The sequence below is a fragment of the Octopus bimaculoides genome, chromosome 11 (assembly GCF_046866305.1).
Source record: "Octopus bimaculoides isolate indiv1 chromosome 11, ASM4686630v1, whole genome shotgun sequence".
Classification (NCBI taxonomy): Eukaryota; Metazoa; Mollusca; class Cephalopoda; order Octopoda; family Octopodidae; genus Octopus; species Octopus bimaculoides.
Window position 1 is genome coordinate 1667183 of NC_142938.1, and position 8400 is coordinate 1675582.

The 8400-nt window shown below is 35.9% G+C and overlaps 1 long non-coding RNA gene across 2 annotated transcripts in view; it reads right to left on the reverse strand.

Annotated features, from left to right (window-relative positions):
- Positions 1–4259, reverse strand: part of LOC149133153 (uncharacterized) — a 147333-nt gene extending 143074 nt beyond the window's left edge. For both annotated transcript variants that reach the window (XR_016243538.1, XR_016243539.1), the window contains exon 1: positions 2667–4259. This is a non-coding gene — a long non-coding RNA (uncharacterized LOC149133153). The remainder of the gene's footprint in view (positions 1–2666) is intronic.
- Positions 4260–8400: the final 4141 nt, after the last annotated feature.

The window sequence follows — 8400 nt, forward strand, 5'->3', positions numbered from 1 at the left end:
ATTATTGCATAGCATATAACGCGTGTGATTATATTGAGCAAGTAAACAATGAATGAGATAGAAATCAAACAAAAAGCGGTCAACTTACAATAACCTAACGTTATTTAAAACCAAACCAATCATTTCCACTTATAAATCAAACAACATCAGGAACGTTATCCATATGATGGGTTTTGTAACGGGAATTTAATGTTAGCTCAAAACAAAGGCAATGCCTTTCATACTTGTCGCGTGCGTTAGAAATTGAAAACAAGATTTTCAGAGCATGATTGGCTAATGAACAAAACACAGAAGAACATCAGTCTTATGTCTCATAATATAATAAAGATAAATGATTTGAGGAATCAAATCCGAAGCTGAGAAAATATTTCAGTCAAACACGAATGCTAATTTTCAGAGATTCATAAAGACTATAAAACATTAAAAGAGATGTAGAAAAATTCATAGAAAAATAGACATTGAATAAAATCTAAAACAAGAGCACTCAGAGAGCGAAAACCTCCACCAGGGTAACACCAACGTCCCCTCAACGATTAGCCAGAGATGATTTTTAAAATGAGAATATCTGAAATAAACTCGACTGTTCTCACAAACGAGATTACTAAAAGTGACACATACCGCTCTCAAAAATTAAGTAAAGAAAGAGGGAAAATAACCCAGAATCCTTATCCGGTACCAGATCGTTCACAAAATCTAATTAGTTTGTGCCAGTCCCAAGGCCGAACATCCCTGAAAATTTCATCGGAATCTATTCAGCGGTTCTTGAGATATTTTGTCCACGGACAAACAAATAAACAAACAAACAATACCTCCGCCTTCCCTAAGGTGGATATAACAAGCGGTTATATGTACTGAAGGTAAGCTACTGGATTGAAGGCGGGTGGTTAAGGGTGTAGGGCAGTCAACTCACGATCCCTTCAGCATGACACCGTGCTCCAGTTCACTCAGCTGGCGAATACGAGTTGTACCTGTAATTTCAAAGGGGCCACCCATGTCATATTCTGCGTCACGTTGAATCTGTCTGTGAAATACATTAAGGGTATGAGTGTCTGTGGAAGGTTCGGCCACTTGCACGTTAATTTTACGTGCAGACTTTTCCGTTGATCGGATACAATGGGACGCTCGTCGTCGTAAGCGACGGAGTACCAGTTAATCTACTACAGACCAATGAAAGCACTTAAACAGCAGACACTACACAAAGACTATAAGCTACATAAAACGAATTAAAAAATAAAACTTACAATGTCTGACCAAAACGGGAAATGTACTACGAAACCTTCAGATAATTAGAAAGTATAAGAATATTTAGAAAAATATAAGAATATTTAGAAAATATAAGAATAATTAGAAAAATACAAGAATAATTAGAAAAATACAAGAATAATTAGAAAAATACAAGAATAATTAGAAAAATACAAGAATAATTAGAAAAATACAAGAATATTTAAAAAATTTAACAATACTGTCGATTCATTGACGTTAGGAGACGTTGAGAGTCCGAGGTTTCCACCTGGCTGTGACATTCAGTCGAAGCTATTCTAAATCAATGAATGAAAACCAGAAATACGGTTCTTGTTTATTCAATTTTAGTAAACACACTTTTTGCTGCTAGTCAAAGCAATAATATATACATTCATACTTAATACGATTCGCTAACTTTGAATGGAATGTACAGTGTTCCGGCTAAATTTGACAGTGTGCATAAAAGAGAAGAAAAGAACAACATCTTAACCAAAAATGAAAGCAGCTTAAAAACAACAAATGTATAGTTATAATAATAATACGTAAATTCCTGTCTATGTAATCTCAAATTTTTAAAACAAACTTATAACTTTTCTTAAACATTCTCTAGAACAATACTATGTGCAAAACCAAATATATGACACCCCAGGCATAACACCAACAGGAACTTGTAGCTTGTCTCTTGAAGTCTCTGGGTGAGACATGGAGTCAACTTATGCAAAGCAAAAGTCAAATATATATTGATAATAATAATAATAGGCACCGTGAACATCCTTCGTAAAGCACGTCCAATACAGTGACCATAAGAGTAACGCAACAAAACACAGCACACACCCAAGGCACACAGAGCTGCACTTGGTAGTGCAGTGAAAGGACGTGAAATAAAATAAGACGCATTTACTTGTTTCAGTCATTTTGACTGCGGCCATGCTGGAGCACTGCCTTTAGTCGAGCGCAAATCGACCCCAGGACTTATTCTTTGTAAACACACCAGCATCGGTTGTCAAGCGATGTTGGGGGGACAAACACAGACACACACACACACACATATATATATATATATATATATATATATATATATATATACAACGGCCTGAATATTATTCAGACTACTGAATATTAATAATAATAACAACAACAATAATAATAATATAAGAGACGTCATGTGTTACGACCTGTTGGCCATAACCTGAACTTACAAAATCAACGAGAAAACGGTGAACCCAACGAAGTCTTTTGTAAAATATTAACAATTGTCAGCATAAAAAACAGCCCACATAAAAACAAATACATATGAACAAAAATAAACCAATACCACACCATACGTGCAGTCAAAATATTTACAAAGGTAATATATATAACTATATAGTTAAAAAATTCAGACTAAAAATTAAAAAATAACTTAAGAGATTTTTTGTACTCACCCAGATGTGACACAGAAATTATTTTAAATATCACAAAAGTCCTGGTAAATTCCTGGAGCATAAAATAAATGCCTAACACAGAGCACATGAACTAAACAAGAAATCATAGCTTCCAAAATCCAAGTGAACAACTTTGTCTCAAAGAAAAAAAAAACTGTCTCTTTCTTATTTTGGCATAAAGTCTTGTATCCAGAGTGTACAGTGATACAAAGGGGACAGCGCAAAGACGCACATGGGGGACATAAAATGAAACGAATGAATTATGAATTAAATGGTGATGAAATGGCTTCCCACCCCCCAAAGCGGAAGGTTCCATTTTGCTGTTCTAACAGTTCAGTTTGTATCGTTGATTCTAGTTATATTTACCTTGTTCAGTCTTCCCCAAAATAATCCAATTCATCAAAGCCTATCACAGGTGGCAACTCATCGTATCGCACTTCAACGAATTGCGGCATATAGCCTTAAAAAAGAGGAGACATTACAAGGACAGACAACACAAAACGCTCTTTCCTCGAGTTCGAACTTCTCATAATTCAGTTTGATTTTTTTCATTTTTGCTAATCTCTTTTCTATTTCTTTATATCCTTATTGTATCTTAACATTGTTCTTTATATTTCGTCCCGCAATCTCCCCTCTTTATGCTACATATTCCTCTCTCTCCTCCTTACTTTCTCCTTCCACTCGTCATACTTCTCCTCTCTCGCTCTTTGCTCTTCAGTTTTTTTCCCTCCTGCTTGCCGTTGGCTCTGGTTCCTGCGTTCGAATCTTCATACTCTCTTTTTCCATAGTAATTTGGCGGAGGTCCGGCAAAGTGATATGGAGCACGACCTCCAGGCCACACCCCCACCAGTCGACCTCCGCTGTTCTTGACATCTTCAAAATTTCTGCGTTTTCCTCCGTATTGAACAAAATTGCCTCTACCAGCCAGTCCTCCTCAATTTCAGGTGGCACCCCATCGACTCGAACTCGGGCCGCGTGCCCTCCGCAGCTCGTCGGTAGGAGTGCCCACTTCGACGATTTTAAAGCCATAGTGGAGCATTTCTTCGCTTCACTCTCATTATCGAAGCCCACCCCCACCGTGCCATAATTTCTCCACTAAAAAACGCCATCACGTCCCTGATTTCCCTCCAGCACTCCTCTATCTCGTCGTCATTTGCGATTTCAATTTTCCTTGTGGCCACATTCAATGTCCGGCACGTTATAATAATAATAATAATAATAATAATAATAATAGCAGGCACCGCGCACGTCCTTCGTAAAGCACTTTCAATACGGTGACATAAAGAGTAACGCAACAAAGCACAGCACATACCCAAAGCGCACTGAGATGCGCTCAGTGGTGCTGTGAAAGCAAGTGGGGAAAAAGTAAGACTACTGAATAATAATAATGATAATAATAATAATAATAATAATAATAATAATAATAATAATGACTATAATAGATGTTGTTAAGAAGGGACATCGTAGAAAAGTTGTTTCATGAACAGCGAATCATTTACAACAGGTGAATATCCCAAAGAAAAATTGCGAAGATACGTAAATATAGAGAATTGCGCATTATATTCAGTATGAAAGTGGAACTGATGGTGTGTGTGTGTGTGTGTGTGCGTGTGTGTGCGTGTGTGTGTGTGTTCCATTTATTTCAGACTATGGAAGAGGACTGTATATGTGTTTGTGTGTGTGTGTATTTTTGTATTTATTTGTGTATGTGAAAGTGGTTGAATTTGTTTATGTGTCCGTGTGTTGTGTGTGGGTGTATGAGTGTGTGAAAGTGAGACACAATCTGTGTGTATACATGCGTTTGCATAGATATGTGTGTTTTTCACTGTGCTTTTGCGCACATGTATAATGTAGAGTGTGTTTGGTGTATGTTTGTGTATGTATTCGTGTGGAATTATGTATTCATGTTCCTGTGTATGAAAGAGAATTTCATGTATGTATGGTAGTATTTATGTATGCGTGAACGTATGTGTATGCGTAAGAGAGAAGAGAGCCGTTTGTGATGTCTGCATATGTATGTGTTTGTGTATGTTTCCGTATATATATGTCATTATAGAAGAGAGCTTTTGTACTCTTATGTACGGATGTGAACAAATGCGTGCATGAGTATGCATGTTAGAAATAGGGAGAGAGCGTGTGAGTGTGTGTGTGTGTGTGTGTATGTGTGTGTGTATGCGTACGCAGGTAAATGTATGTGTGAGACCTAATAATGAGGATGAAACCATTAAGGAAGTCTCTGAAGAACTTCAAAATACTTCTAAAAGATGATTTCAATAGCCAGAAGAAAGAAAAACGAGAAAAAAAGAAAGAATATTAATGTTATTATTTGCTGCTCCAGCTGAGTCGTCGCATGTGACTTTTCATTACTGAATAGGAAAAAAGCTAATAGAATGAAATAAAATCTCTTGATAACATTCCAAACTTATTCCTCGTTAGTATACAACACACATGTCTATCGGCGACTCTGTATTCCAGAATGCCTGCACATACACGCCCATGTAAAATCCGAGCATGTCAGTTAAAGAAGACTATTATTAATGTGCAATTAGCTGGCTAACTCTGTTGCAAGCAGTGTGTGTGTGTGTGTGTGTGTGTGTGTGTGTGTGTGTGTGTGTGTTGCACTGCGGAATATGATGGCTGGAAACGCAATAAATCGATGATCAGTGCAACAAATAAATTCTCAGAGGAAATTATATTCGATTTTTAACCGCTAAATCTAACGCTGAGTCAGTTGATAGCGGATAAAATTGACAGTTAAAATAACGAATCTAAGTCATAGAAGTATGTCTTTCGGAAACCAATTATTCCGTGAGGTCAATTGTCCTGCAGAAAGCTCAGAAGCATCTTTATGTTTAGACAAACCGAAAAAACAAAGATGTCAAAAAGTATATCTCGCCAAGAAAGAGGCTTCAGAGATCTTCAATATTTCCGATACAGAAGCTGACTACCAGCGTGTAAGTAGCTGTGTGGTTTGCGAGGTATTTCTCGTTTTTAATATTTTGAGACCTCCTTATAAGAAAGCTTGGCAGAATCGTTAGCACACGGACCAAAATGCCATCCCTTCTGCTCTACTGGAAATGGATTTTTTTAAAATTCCAGATGCCAGCTCATTCTCTGCGATATTATTGCTTTGTAGGGAGACAAGTTAACGGTCTGTGAATTTGTGGGTTTCCGTTTCAGTCGATTTGCGAATTAGGATAGTTGTCCCTTCCGTGAGCCATTCAGGTATTGTCGCTGGCTCTGCCAGTATTTCATTGAATCATCATCATCATCATCATCATTGTTATTATTATTATTATTATTATTATTATTGGCTAAGTTTGAAATGAATATCATTCTGAACAAGACATATCTCTAAACGGCTTTGAGTTGCAATAAAGAAATAAGGCTTCTGAATGCAACCAGATGTAATTAAATTCACCAAAAACATTTCGCACACAAATTTTACCCCCGCGTCTTTTCTCTATTTTCATTATCTCTCTTTTTTTTTAATTAAAGATAACCAAAACAATTATGTAAAAAACTAACTAATCTAAATTATTCCATTAATTCATTTACATGATAAGCATTTTTATTTTGTTTATATTTTGATATTAGTAAGAAGAGAGTTTAAAAAAAAACGTGCAATGGAAACAAACTTAAAACATGAGAGAACTTGCAACTTTTAATGAATTCCATGAGTGAGCTGAGGCCATGCTGGAGCACCATCTTCATGGGGTTCACACCATTCTTATCAAAATGAATCCTAGTTTCAACTTGGTTCTTGTTTTCTTGATCACTGTTTATCGAGCAGTTACATCATGATATTAAACAGTGGTTCTCAAACTGAGTCCATACGACCCTTCGGGGGTCCATGCAACCCTTGAAATCCATACAAGATTCTGCTCTTAAAATTGATACGTAATAAACTAGTTAAACCTCTACGCAAAATATTTCAGCAGATTTATTGTACACTTCTCAATAATATATTCTGCCTTGTGAATAGATTTGATAGATGGAAAGTGAAAGAAGCCCGTCGTATATATATATATGTTTATATTTATGTGTACGTCTATCTGTCTGCCCAATACCATCGCTTGACAACCGATGTTGGTGTGTTTATGTCCCTGTAAATTAGCAGTTCGGCAAAAATGCCCGTTAGAATAACGTACTAGGCTTGCTAAGAATAAGTTCTGGAGTCCATTTCTTCGGCTAGAAGGATATGGCCGCAGTCAAATGACTGAAGCAAGAAAAAGACTATATATATATATATATATATATATATATATATATATTCGAGGCTCTAGTAGAAGTCACTTCTCCAAAGAACCACTCAGTTGGACTGAACTTGGGGCCACGTGGTTGAGAAGCAAACCTTTTACCACGTAGCCAAGCCTTCGACTTTGATTATTATTTTTTTTTATAAATTTTGTTTTGACTACAATTTCGAGTATTTATTGTAGCCAGATCCCATTTCTGGCCAACAAAATAAAGTCAGTAAGGCGAGCAAACAACAAACTCGATGCCTTTGGACTCTGATCCAGATTTTGTTTCCCATTCGCTAATAAAGTCGTATCATTCACACACCATAGAACTTCATTTATTTTTTCCTCCTTTTCCTTCCTTTAAATTGGTTGTAGAGTAACATAATCATTCTCTATGCTTCCCCTTTACTGATGGAGGTAATTAATTAAGATTCACTGTGAGCCATAGAGTGAAATATTCAAATTAAAACTAAAATTCATTTAAATTTTAGATTTAGTAGTTTTGTAATTTTCTCGATAATCGCTATTAACAGTTTCGATTGCTATCCGTGAAAGATCATTGTCCATAACAGTGGATCGTGTAATTATATTTGATTCTACTTTCGATCTAAAAGCTTTCAAGCAAAGTTATCGATTTTTATGACTTCATCAATTGATCTGCTATCAATACGCTGCAATGAATTTCTTGTAAAGATAAGAAGAATAGATGAGTTTGTGGCTGGTTTTGTCTTTGTTTTATTTGTCTTTGTTTTATAGTGTACGTACGTACGTACGTACGTACGTACGTACGTATGTATGTATGTATGTATGTATGTATGTATGTATGTATGTATGTATGTATGTATGCATGCATGTATGTATGTATGTATGTACGCTAATATAAAAAAGTGAGAATGAGTGTTCAACAACGTATTGCTGGATAAATATACTTTATTTGTGGGTCAACAGGCTATGAATGGTTTCATATCAAGATAAACCTCCTCTCAACAGTTATCAAGCTTGTCTCGTGGAAATGTTGGCACTCTTCTCCAATATATATATATATATATATATATATATATATACAGATAGATAGATAGATAGATAGATAGATAGATAGATAGATAGATAGATAGATAGACATAAAGTAAAGTGTTTAATGTTACATACGTTATGGCGATAATATTGAATAATATTATAGTATTTGTTATATGTGTTGCTGTTATTTAATCCAGGATCCGCTTTGTTGAGCAGACATAATCAAGTGTATTTCAGCCATAGATGTTTGTGTGTCTCCTGCTATGCTTGCCAATACCTCCCTCCATTTTTTAAGACGGTAAAGCATGATTTGATAACATTTGATTGCTGTCTCAATGAAGTTCGAGCGATTAAGGAGTGAGTCTCTTGAAAGATGCATAAAATTTCTTATTACGTCTAGCTTATTCTACAAACTTCTATTGCTTCATCTCTTCGTTTTTGTATTGCATACTCTACAATCTTTTCTCGCCCCC